The sequence below is a fragment of the Dendrobium catenatum genome, unplaced genomic scaffold (assembly GCF_001605985.2).
Source record: "Dendrobium catenatum unplaced genomic scaffold, ASM160598v2 original_scaffold_218474, whole genome shotgun sequence".
NCBI classification, from domain to species: domain Eukaryota; kingdom Viridiplantae; phylum Streptophyta; class Magnoliopsida; order Asparagales; family Orchidaceae; genus Dendrobium; species Dendrobium catenatum.
In genome coordinates this window covers 100,295-114,341 of record NW_021536884.1, presented here as the reverse complement: position 1 = coordinate 114,341, position 14,047 = coordinate 100,295, and positions in this window count along the sequence as shown.

The window sequence follows — 14,047 nt, the reverse complement described above, 5'->3', positions numbered from 1 at the left end:
CTGCACGACATTCTATTCTTCAAGCAACTGCTCATATTTCATGCTTAAGTTGCATCAGCGAGTTAGATATTTTGATACCGACTTCTCTTTTTTCTATTTTTCTAAAGTGAGATTGGCGATCATAATCTTCTTGGTTGCACTAGAAAATCTCTTCACAAATATAACTCACAGAGTCATTTGATAATTCAGCATATTATTTGAAAGCATTTGCTATCAAACTGCTGATGAATTATCAAAAAAGTAGAGCGTCATTGACTCCCGTATTCCCATAAGTGGCTTTAAATTATGCCATGTGTTGTTAGGGATTATTATTACAATTGAAAGTGTTAAACTTTGGTACCGAATATCCTTTTAAATATGGCACCTGATTATACTCAGTGGGGCATGGGCATCCTTTTCCCACCAGTTTCTCTACTTGATCAACTACTATTATGGCCTTGATCTTCTCTGTACTTATTCCTTCGAGTTGTATAGCAGTCACAGGCTAAGTGGTACTGGAAATAATCTGCGGAGTGGGTTGGCAGGTAATGTTATTAACTTTATTACCGCCTTTAGGAGTGCCTCATACTCTTGAGACTTGAGGCATCTAGAAGTTTAGAGGATCGGCAAGGGGATTATGCATAACACCAATATCATCAGTTCTCTGTATCATCTATATCATTTCTCTCATCTGAACCATCATCTCAGTCATCTTATCATTTAACTAATATATTTCTTTATCTTTGGCTCTCATTTATCTCCTCATCTACCTTTTCATGTTAGCAAGTGTGGTATTATCATCATTTGGGGATTCCCCTCAACTTCTTTTTCTCATTCTTCCTTTGAAGAGGGACTACCTCTGTATGTAGTGGAACCAGCCTCACTATTAAGCTGGTGTACTTGCCTAATCGGTGGTTGTTGATCATCTTCATCTTCACCTTCATCATAGTAGGCCTCATTATTGATGTTGGTGTGCCTCACCATGAAGATGAACACCATGTTTACGGCATCATTCATTTATTCTTCTTCTTCTTCTATATCTTCTTCTTTTCTATGTTTTCTTCTTCTTCCTATTTTAGTACTCAGATCTCTGAGTGACGATGCCACTAGATCTCCGATTCTTGATTTAGTAAGAAAACTTCTTTGACCTGTGCTGCGGTCAAATTTGGCTAACTCTTTGGGTGGAGTTAGTGAGTGATGGGATCCCTTAGATAATTCTCTAAGCTGTCGACCATCAAAATAGGCGCTGTTGTGGGCCTTCATTGGGACCCATTTATGAAGTTGTTTGTTGTTGGGGGCGGATCTCCGGGAAGCATCTTCAAATCTCACGCCTAGATAAACTTTTCTTTCTTTCTTTTTTTTTTTCTCATTTCTTCGAGACTTTAGCCTCCAGACTTATTTTTCTTTCCACCAGGATTTTTCAACGGTGGATCCCAAAATATGTGGTTTAGGTGTCACGCCTTGATGTTCACCGCAAGGAATCCACTTTCTTTCTCTTCTCTCTGCCATAACAGATAGGCACTCTCTCAGGGGGTTCTTCTAGCCTCGATCACCAAAGGTCATTGGAACTTCTTCTTCAAACCCTTCTCATTCACTATCTTTAATACCCGGTACACCTGAGATGACATGGTTTATGGTTCCTTCTTCTTTGGAGGGGCCAAGACCTCAGGCTGTTGGTCCCAGAAAGATTTATTGAGCTCCCTAATATAGCTATTCCTCTTGACTCATCTTAGGTTAGTGAACTTATTTCGAGTCAGAACATTGGCTTGAGGCTCTTAGGCAGACAAATTTGATGGATTGATTGAAAATTTTTGATGAACCTAAAGTTTATTAATTTTCCTTCTCCTTTGCCTCATTGTAAACCTCTCTAAATAAGGAAGCCTCATCCTCGTATTTCCCGGGTGCAGGTAACTCGGTCGACAGGGTTATTATGTTGGCAGTCACCATAGAGACTATTCCACTAGTCACAATTCTATTGGTAGTTGGGGCCTTAGGCTGTGACAACCTTTCAAATACAAAAACCCTATTATGAGGATCCTTAGTTGTAGGTCATGGCATTGGTAGATACGCATGATGTGTAGAAACTTCAGTAGAGAGGGGCCTCCTGACAGGCCCTCTAAACTCCATGTCATTGTTGAGTCTAGTAAATAGATTGTTAAAACTTAGTTAATGTCCCAAAGCTACCAAGAGGGGGGTGAATTGGTATTTAAAAATTTCCCTCTTTTGATAATTTTAACCGAAATTAAACTTTAATGAATTTTTTATAAAAAGTTTTTCAACCACAATTTTTTAAAAATACTAAAGTAAATGCAGAAAATAAAAAGCAGTAAAATAAAAGACATAATTTATAGTGGTTCGGTATAAACCAGACCTACATCCACTCCCTAGAGGCACCCTCTGAGTATTGCACTAATACCAATAGTGTCTCTCCTTTAGCACCAGCAGATAGGCGAAGAAACCTTCATAAACACTCTTTTCACCACTACCTGTCGTCCTTTCACACTTTCCCTAGTGTTGGCAGAGAACCCTTCATCCTTTCACACTCTCCTAGTGTGGGCAGAGAACCCTTCATCCTTTCACACTCTCCTTGTGTCGGCAGAGAACCGTCCATCCTTTCACACTCTCCTAGTGCCGGCAGAGAACCGTCCATCCTTTCACACTCTCCTAGTGTCAGCAGAGAATCGGATCTCCTTGACAGATCTCTTTCCAAGAAATCTAAAAGGAAGAAAGAAAAAGAGTGAAGTAATCTCAAATCACAAGTAGGAAATGTTACCTTTGAACACTATGCAAAGTCTTCACGCTCCAGTGGTAGAAATCCTTCTTTGAATGCTCACTCTCACTCTCTCCTTTACTCTTCTTCCAATAGGCATAAAGATCAATGAGCAAAAAGATTGGGTGGCAGTCTAATTTGAACTATATACAAAAGATAAGAAAAACCGGCCAAAAACTGCAAGTTTTCAATTCTGTACGCAGTGGATCGTCTCGTATGAAGATAAGATTGTGAAAATGATATTCAACAAAGATGGATGAGATATTTTGCTAAACTTTTTAATGAAGATTGTGAAAATAAGATTGACTGTAGTGACCTTAGCACCCTAAATGAAAATAAAGATTTCTATTTTTATCGGCATATTAGTAAAACTGAAGTTAGAGAGGCTTTAAAGAAAATGAAGGGTGGAAAAGCTGTTGGACCTGATGATATCCCAATAGAGGTGTGGAAATGCTTAGGAGATGAAGGAATTTCATGGCTTACTAAACTTTTTAATACTATTTTGAAGACTAAAAAGATGCCAGATGAGTGAAGAATGAGTATGTTAATTCCTATTTTTAAGAATAAAGGTGATGCACAAGATTGTGTGAATTATAGAGGTATTAAGTTAATGCGTCATACTTTAAAACTATGGGAGCGAGTTATAGAGCATAGGTTGCGGCGTGATACTAATGTTTCTCAAAATCAATTTGGATTCATGCCGGGTAGGTCGACTATGGAAGCCATACATTTATTAAGAGGTTTAATGGAGAAATATAGAGAAAATAAGGAGGATCTACATATGATATTTATTGATTTAGAAAAAGCATATGATAAAGTTCCAAGAGAAGTGCTATGAAGAGTTCTTGGTAAGAAAGGAGTCAATAATGCTTATATTCAAATCATTAAAGATATGTATGCAGGAGCTTTACTTGGTGTCAAACACAAGGTGGATTGACCAAGTATTTCCATTTCGGTTGGGTTACATCAAGGATTCAGCCTTAATCCCATATCTTTTTGCTTTAGTCTTGGATTTCTCACTAGACATTTGCAAGAGGAATGTACCTTGGTGTATGCTTTTTGCTGATGATATTCTTCTTATTGATAAGACTAGAGAGGAAGTTGAAGGTAAACTTGAATTATGGAGGTAAACCTTAGAGTCTAAAGGTTTTTGCTTGAGTAGATCTAAAACGGAATATATGGAGTGTAATTTTTGTAGTAATAGACCTAGTGAGGGGATTGTGACTTTGGGCGATCAAGTCATTAATAAGAGTTCACGTTTTAGATATCTTGGATCAATTGTTCAGGTGATGGTGAAATAGATGGGGATATTATCAGCATAATTCAAGTTGGATGGTTGAAGTGGAGGAATGCATCGGTCTTGTTATGTGATAGAAATGTACCCCTCAAACTTAAGGGAAAATTCTATAAGATGGTAGTGAGGCCTGCAATGCTTTATGGTGCCGAATGTTGGCCATTAAAAGGGAAGCATAATACTAAGTTAAGTGTGGCAGAGATGAGAATGCTTAGGTTTTGGACAGAGTGGCTTTACCCTTAGAGATAGGATACGAAATGAGCATATACGTGAAAAGGTTGGAGTAGCTCCAGTAGAAGATAAGATTAGAGAGAGTTGCCTTAGATGGTTTGGTCACATAAAACGACGGCCTTTCGATGACCCGGTTAGGAGAGTAGAGGTATTAGATTTGACTTATGTTAAGAAAGGTTGGGGTAGACCTAAAAAGACTTGGTTAGAAAATATCAGGAATGACCTTTCTTTATTAGGTTTAAACGAGAATTTGACTTTTAATAGAACACAATGGAGAAAAAGGATTCATGTGGCCGACCCCACGTAGTGGGATAAAGGCTTGATGTTGTTGTTGTTGTTGATCATCCCGTACGATCGTGGATCATCCTGGAAGATTTTACTTAAAGTGTCAGAAAAGAACCTAATGTATATTGGTATGAACTATGTTCGTAAACGCTCATCGTCCCGTACGAACTATGTTCGTCCAGTACGAAAGAGTTATTACATAGGTCGGTTCCCAAAATTTTATAGGATGTAACCAACTGAGGTAAGTCGGTTCAGTTCGTCCTGGGATGAACAGGTTTTGTCCTGGGACGATTTTAAACAGAGAGTTTTGTCCAGGGACGAAAATTAATTTCGTCCTGTATGATTTCATACAGAGAGTTTCGTCAAGGGACAAAAATTTATTTCGTCCAGTACGATTTCATACAGAGAATTTCGTCCAGGGACGAAAATTTATTTCATCCTGTACGATTTCATACAGAGAGTTTCGTCCCGGTACGAACCATATTTTTCATCTGGATGAACAGTGCAAGGTGAGAATCCCAAGAAGTTCGCCTCGGGATGAATATTAAATTCGTCCTGGATGATTAGGACTTAGAAAATTTTCTACCCGCCAGTTCGATCCATTGCTCTTTCGAGGGGTTAATTGATATGATCGTCCCGTACGAACTAGGTTCATCCAGTACGATCAGTTCATAAAAATTGTCCCTTAAGAGTGTGTGTTGTGATTTTTCACTCAATTACAATCACTCCCTCTCATTTAAAAACTTATAATTTACAAATGAATAATTCGTAGTCTTCATCGCTTGGAGTTGATTTTCCTGAAATGTTAGTACACACTAGAGCAAAAATAAATCTTCTAAAAAGTGTTAGGAGATACATAAAATAATAATATTTGAAATCATCAAAATAATACAAGTTGCAAGAATATAAAACATGCAAATAGCAACTCTCTCTACAGTCGTTTGTAGGGATAACAATAGTCCTTATGACAATTATAAGGAAGTCAAGACTACCAAACTGGATGGTGGCCCTATTATTTCCAGTAATGATTGCAATGTTCACTAGTTGGATGCTAGCACCATGTGCTATTTGAATTGTAAATGTAGTGTTCTGTAGATCCATTTGCACAAATGAAAGGTAAGGATTATTAATCAATGTCTGATACATCATCTCACACTTTCAAAATATAGAGACTTGGATAGAACATAAAAAAAAATAGCAAACAACTATGATAATTTAAAATTTTTGCTAAATATGTTATCTCAATTTGTACGAATGATCATTTTTTAGAATATTTAAAATTTTAATTCTTTAAATGATCATTTTAGAAAGTTCAAAATTTTAGGAAATGTTGATCTTTGCTGCTACTACAACATTGAGATGACTAGCCAAAAACAAAAAGAGAAATCAATCCCCATCAGAGTCGCCCGAAATATATGGGCACAAAAAATTTGGCCCCAGCCTCTACCCGCTTTGCTTTTCTTTGGGGGGAGTTTTAACACACTTAAGTTTTGGGGTAAATTTTATTAGCTATATTAGTTTGTAGATAATACACTACCCAGAGATTTTGCCCTCATTTTGTGAGGACTTCATGATCTGAGTTCTGGCTTCTTATAGGTGCAAGCCACTAAAGTTAATTACCACTCCCGATAATGAGAGAGAAGTTTCAATTAAGACTAGTCATAAATTAGATACGCAGAGAGAATATGTATTATTTGGCATATAGTAGCAGCATGTTTTGGGTATTGGAATGATTAGCATTTAAAATTAGAAATTACACCATCTTACACTTAAAGTGGATGGTGGAGGAATAGAAGATGAACGTGATCAAGATCCCATGGTTTCTTTATCTCAAGCTATGGTGGTCCCTGATCTACTTAATCAGAGGAGGTAGTCGACCCAACCTGATAGAAGGATCCTTGTCGATAGCCATGGGTTGCTTCGTTCAAAGCGACCTTATAAACCTAAGGTGAGTATTTATCTAAGGGGGAAAATTCTAATCCATAACTAACAGAGGGATTTGTGCCCTTCGAGTACATTCTATAGATTCATATAACAAGGATTTAATGTCACTATGGAACGTATTGGCTATGAACATAATCGATATTTAATGGTGCCATTTGGCGGTAAAACCACTTAATTCAGAGGGCCCCAGATCATAATTATTTATCCTGTGGTGCCATTTGGCTGCAAAATTATCGGTTAGAGGATATGTACCACGTCTTTATGGGGAGAAGATTATTTGAGAATGCATCCTAGTGATATTCTCGACTAGGTATTTGGCTATATGTGAGCTGATGTTATATTCCAATTTGTTCACCTCGGCAAAGTGTTGCGAAGGGTGGATGAATTTTTCTTTAAGTGATTCATGTTTAAATTTAAATTATTAATATCTAAATTTTGATAATTTTTGGAAGTTTAGATTTTCAGGTATTTGTAGTGACATTTTGAAATACTTAAAATTAACTTATTCGGTTGAGATTTGTATTCAATACGGCTATCAGCAGGATGGATTTTTGGGCATTTGGAGTGGCATTTTAAAATACTTGAAATTAACCCCTCCGGTTGAGATCTATATTCAACACGACCGTCATCAAGGTGAAAGGGGTTAATTTTCTTTGTTGATTGAACTCTATTGACCCTATTAGTATGCAGACAAAGGATTAGGTTCATTATAGGCTTTGTGCCCTTATCGGTGAATTTTTTTGTTGAAGGTCTTAAAGGCCTAATATGAATGTAATAAAATAATTATCTCGATCAATCTCACGACTGAATATTTATTTAATGATTCGAGCCTTGTCAACTTATATTTACCTGCACAGGAGGATCAGGCTTAAACTTGGGCTTATTTATTAACCTGCGTAACATCCCTAGATGTCACATGTGTACCCATGACACGCTCGTCGGGGCCCATATGGGTTGTATAATTATACTTGCCCCCTTTTTGTGTACATATATATACATATTATAGTGCACGTGTTAGGTTATTTTGAATATTTGGTAGATATATTATGGGTCTCCTACAATAACTTATTAGATCATGTGTTCGTCGTATTCCTCTTGTATTTTCTCGTGGATGGTGTGTTAGATGCATGACCAGCTTTCATCAAGAAGCTTGCAAGGCTCAATAATCTTATGCAGTCAATGTTTAGGATTTGATTGAACTGACACTCACTCACTCCATAATGATTTAATATGGATTTCACTTCCCAGAACTTACATTTGTTGCATTCTTTATACATTTTGTTGTGGTTTTGTTCCCTACAATACATCCATTACTGCTGCAAGTTGATGTATTCATTTGTAGATTGAAATTGACTACAGGACACTGTATTTACTGAAGTATTTTTACATCTATCCATTGCTGGAATGTGGAGTGTACATTTGTATTCGTAGAGAACCCACATATGTTGCAGATCTTCTCCTCTGCTTGCATATGACACTTTGCATGCGTATCCATATGCATTGAAGACTCATCCTATGACATATCTGTCATTATTAATTGTAATGGTCATTGTATTTTGCATCTTGTACACGTTGATTGGTGAATCGTCACATTTTCTTTCATATCTTTTAGTTCTGCATATCCAAGAGCTAATAACTATTACATTATGTCTAGCTCAACATTCCCCACCATTTCTAGTATGTGGGGCAAATGTATGCATTCTTAGTCTTCTATGAATAAGTAGTTTCAAATACAGATCTTTTTGCATTGTCTATAAGTATTTACATTGACTACATATCTTAGATATTTGTCTGACAGTGAATGGTATTTGGTTGTAAGAATGCTGCAACATTCATCACATATCTCTCAATACCATTCATGAATAGTGTAGCATGCATATTAAAGCTCCCTTACTACTTGTTATATAGTCCCGCGGGACTGATACGATCACCACCATCTTTCAATGATGGCCCGTAATACTCATCATTTTATTCTTGTGCATCTATTTCCAATTAGATCACACCTCTTCATTAATCTTTGCTAATTATTTTGTGGTGTCTGCACATGTTCACAAGTAGTATATTATTTGCCAATGGAGTGGTGGATTTGACTACATAGAAGCTATCATAGGGAAATAACATATCAACTATGCATTGTCTCTCCTCCCTTTCAGGTGAATTGTATCGACAATTACAAGCCTATCATTATTTCATTCATATGCATTTGAGGACTTTGTTTGTTATTTATGAGCAATTCATATGTAGAGTTCTTCTAATATCACAAATCTTTGCATATCTTCTTACATGATTGATACAAAATATCTCATTATTATTCTTCTTTGATTTGCAACATATATTCATGTCCTTGGTTGTGATCAAATCATCATGGTCGTGTTCCTCACAATTGTATCCTTCATTGTTTACATGTCTTTCATAAGCGCACCTTTTGCTTCAATTGACTCCATTCATCTTGTAAGCATGGATAGTTTGAATCTAGCTTATAGATGGTTTAAGGGCCTTATAGTATTAATGGCAGTCAACATCACAAAAATCTTCATTGAAGAGACTTTGAACAAACATTGACAATTGTGGGCTCCGAAAATTCGGCCCCGTCCTCCCCGCCGCTGTGCTATTTTTATTCGGCGAGGGAGTTTTAACGCACTAAGTTCTGGGGTAAATTTTGGAAGGCAGATGGGTTTGTAGATAAGACACTACCGGTTTTGTGTAAAAGGACGGACGGTTCTCTGCCGCACCGGGGAGTGGTGAAAAGAGTGTGTTGTAAGGGCTTCTCCGCCTTGCTGTGGGTGCAAAAGGAGAGTCACTATTGGTATTAGTGCAATACTCAGAGGGCGCCTCTGAGGAGTGGATGTAGGTCTGGTTATAGACCGAACCACTATAAATCTGGTGTCATTTACTTTACAGCTTTTACGTTTCCGCACTTTAAATTTCAGTTTTAACAACTCTGTGGTTGAAAAACATTTTTCTACTAACCTTAAAAGAAAATTTTATTTCGGTTCAACTTTAACATTAAGAGGGTTTAAAATTTTTAAAACTACCAATTCACCCCCCCTCTTGGTAGCCTTGGGACATTTACTTAGGCTTAACAACCTAATTACTGGACTCAACAGTGATATTTTTGACTAGGCATTTGGCTCTTTGTGAGCACAAGTAAATTTTAGTTTGTCCACCTCGGCAAACTATTGCGGAGGGTGGATGGATTTCTTCTATAAGTGTGGATGGTTGGATTTCAGATTTAAATATCTTAACTTAGGAATTTGTTGGGTGGAGCTTTGGATTTTGAGTGGACTTGTGGGAAGCATTTGAAAATATTTGGGAACCCCTCCAGTTGAGATAAACAATTAACACGGCCATCATCGGGGTGTTTGGGATCATTTTCATTTGTTGATTGAACCTTGTCGACCATATCAACTTATTGATGGGGGATCGGGTTTCTCGTTGGCTTTGTGCCTTTGTCTATAAATCTTCTTGATTTTAGACCTTGAAGGCCTAAAAAGAATGTATTTAAACAAATACACCGGTCGCTACAACCGTGTATTTATTTAGAGATTCGAACCCTGTCAACTTCTATTGATCCGTCTAGAAGGATCGGGTTCTATAGGCTTCATGCCTTTGTTCATGAATTTTTCTTGATTTTAAGCCTTGGAGGCCGAATATGAATGTTGTAGACGCCTTCTGTCTGCTTGTATCAGTGTTGCAGATCCGGTGGCGATGAGTTGTAGATCGTAGATGCCTTCTGTCTGCTTGTATATGTGTTGCAGAACCGGTGGCGATTTGATCTTGATGTTGACCCCCTCCCCCTTTCTCATTCACCGGGGGAGGACTTTCTGGATTTTGGAGCCAAAGAACGCTGATTTGGAAAGAACTCCCTTTTAGGCTCTTTGGCGTAACGGACTTGTTATTTTGGTGTTTGTGGGCCTCCGGATTGCTTTTCTTCTAACGTGTAGAACCAAGAATAAGCTTTGGAACACCAGGAAGTTTGGTTCTAATTTGTTCAAACTTCCTTTTTGATTCTGCAGGGGAGTGTACTTTTCGTACATCGGGCTGCCTTTGTACCCGAAGTACTTGTAGATTTTGACCATCATTATCGTAGATGATATCTATACTTGTGTCCACAGTGATTCGTTATACAACGCACTGTTGTTATCCACAAGTATCCATTTGCAGGAGATCAGTTGTATCCGCTACGACCTTCTAGTAGTATTCGTAGGAGAACCCTCTCTTTTGCATTGAAACCACCTTTCACCAATCTCAGGTGGTTTGATTGTATTTGTTTGTAGAAGATGGAACTTTGATTGCTGATCTCCAATATTGCCATCACAATCAACAGGCAATCGTAGGGATCGTCGTAGGAGATATTTGTACTTGTGTCCACAGTGGTTTGATATGTTTACGAAGTTCCCACTGTTGTTATCCACAAGTGACTTGTATTCGCTGGCGGAGGACCATTATATCCGCTACGACCTCCTGAATGTATTTGCAGCAGATCTATTATTTCCGCATCTTTTCCACCATTTCACCAATCTCGGGTGGTATTTGTAGTCATTTGCAGGTGAACCGTGTTGAATGCGACGGGTCATTCATTGTTCAGGTCTGACTCAAGTCCTGATGCCCAAGTAAAGTTTGGATTTGCAGTTCTCTGGCACAAACCCTTGCACATTTGTTTTGGCTTGAGTCCGAATAGATTTATTCCTTGCAGTCAAATTTGATTTGAGTTCTTTTGATTGAGTTTTGATTCCAATTTGATTTTATTTTTATTTGGATTTGACCTTTAGGAATCTTTTATGTTTTGTTCAGGTCCTCTGCACATGTTCAATAAAGTTCGACAGTCCACAAGTCTACTGTTCTTGTTCATGTTCAAAAGGCTCACTGCTCTTTCTCATTTGGTCCAAATCTTTTGTTCTTTTGAGTTCAAAATAGGTCCAAGTGTAGTAACATTTCACCCGTAATTTCGGCAGCCTCCCGGCGTCTCTCCCGTTTAGGGGAAAAACTACGAGAAAACTGAGCCTTCCCACCACGGCCAATAAAGGCGTGCATGGTAGGTGCCCTCTTTCGAGGACACCTCGGCCGTGATTTTTCTTCCCACCACGGCCAATAAAGGCGTGCATGGGGTCTTTGACGGTACCTGTTACAAGAAGAGCAGTTGCTTTCCCCCCGCCCGGGGGTACTTATAAATCATTCCGACCGCGTAAAGAAAAGGGTACACCAGGCTCACCTGGCCTCGCCGTGTGCGTCGAACCGGTTTCCCTCCTACCACGGCCACTAAAGGCGTGCTTAGGTGGTTTGCCGGTCCGACACGCATGTCGAGACAGGAAGGCGTGGGTCGCTCGCTTACCTCAATATAGGTGTCGTGCCGGTTGCCCCTCCTACCATGCTCAATAAAGGCGTGCATAGGTAGACCGCCGACCCGACATGTTATTCGAGATAAAAGGGCAAAGGTTGCTCGCTCACCTTATCGTAGGTGTCGCGCCAGTTGCCCCTCCCACCACGCTCAATAAAGGCATGCATGGGTAGACCACTGACTCGCCACTCATGACGAGGTAAGAAAGCGAGAGGGGAGGCGACTATCCGCCTCGTCGAAGGCGTCGAACCAAGGTCCCATCCCACCACGCGCAATAAAGGCGTGTATAGGCGGTCTACCGGTCCGTCATACACGTCGAGGACGGAAGCCTGAGTTTAGAGGGTTATACCTTCGGGGCCGGCGACCGGCGGTGGAGACTCACGGATCGAGGCGGGAGAGCATCTTCTTTCTTCTTCCCTCTTTTTTTTTTAAATCTTAATTGATAATAATTAATAATAATTAAAATTAATTAATTATAACTAATTATAATTAAAAATAATTAATTAAAAATAATGGAATTAATTATGATTAAACTTAATTAATCATAATTAATTAAAAAATTATTTTTAAATTAATTATAATTAAAAATAATTAAGTTATAATTAACTTAATTAATTAAAATTAATTTTTATTAATTAAAATTAGTATAAAAACTTTATTGTTTTGGCCGGACTTAGGCTAAATCCGACCAAATGGTTTTAGTGCACGCGTTAAATCCCGGCAGTGGGTACATCCCGGATTTAAGGATTTACAGCTTAAATCCCGTATTTACTAAAACCCTAGGTTCGGTGGATTTCCGGGATTTGGCTGAAGAAGAACGCGAAAGGGAGAAAGTTACCTTCCTCAGCAAGCGGGCTCCCGAGTTGCTTCCGACCAAAATGCCGCAACTTCCGATCTCGACAGGAAGGGAAAGCCGTGGAAGGAGCGGTGTCGAGCAGCCACGAAGGAGTGAAGTCGATCGTCCACGAAGGGAGGAAGTCGGGCGGCTCCAGGTAAGGACCTCAACTCCTCTTTCTCTCTTTCTCTCTCTCTCTCTCTCTCTCTCTCTCTCTCTCTCTCTCTCTCTCTCTCTCGGCTTCAGGATCGGGCTCGACGGGAGGAGGCGACGGGAGCTTGCTGTGTGCGTGGGAGAGCAGTGGGGAGCCGAAGGAGATCGCGGAAGAAGAGCAGAGATCGCGTATGAGAGCCCTTCGGTCTCATTTTAATGATGTGAGAAGCTCGTCGTATAGAGTCGTGGGCGATGCGACATGAGCAGCAGAGATCGTGCAAGCTACGAGGCGTCGTCGTGGCTACGACGTGCGGATGGCAGAGCAGGTGAGGATTTGAAATTTCATTTTCTCTTTTTTTTTTTTTGTTTTCACGGGAGAGGGTCAACAACAATCAAGTTAGATTTATGTCACCTTACTTTCATCATTTATAGGTTAGATATGCTCAACTTTCTCATTTATATTTATTCATGTTTATTGTTGCTTATGAGCAAGATGTAGAAATTTCAAACTCCATTAGTCCTTGTAATTGCTGTTCTGTAAGCTAACACTGGTCATCGGACAAATGACATTCCTTTTTAATCCTTCCATGTATGTTTATTGACAAGCAATTGATGCATTCATTGATTAGATATTTGATTATTATTTGAATTGAGTTCTGCTCCTTATTGTCCGACTCAAGTCCAAAGAAAGCCCTCCATTATTACTCAATTGAGTTCAGTTCAAGTTTAGTTTGAGTCAAGTTCTTTATTATGTTTCTCAAGTCCAGTTCATATTTGAGTTCCTTGTTGTTCTCTTAAGTTCAATTCAAGTGCAGGTTAAATCCCATGTAGCTTGAATGAAGTCCTTAATGGGAGATAGAGCGGAGGGAGTTCGGAAGGGCTTGGAGGACTTGCAGTTGGGCTCAAATGTAGTGGAGCTAACAAAAGTTTTGTGAGTAGGAGATTTTATGGGACTTTGAACGTGTGGAAGACAAAATCAGCGAGAGGGTGATGGGCTTCAGCTCTGTGTGTGTGGAAGCAGCGAAGTGGGAAGAAGCGAGAGCTTCATTCTGTTGTCATATTTAACGACTCAAATAGGATAGCGACTAAGCAGATCGCTGCAAGCGGGAGATGGGATGAGTCTGTGCTGTTTGCAAGCCTGTAGATATATTTTTGTGTAGTTTAAACAGGATATCAGAATGGGCTTCGGATCGCAGTAGCTATGTGACGATTTCACAA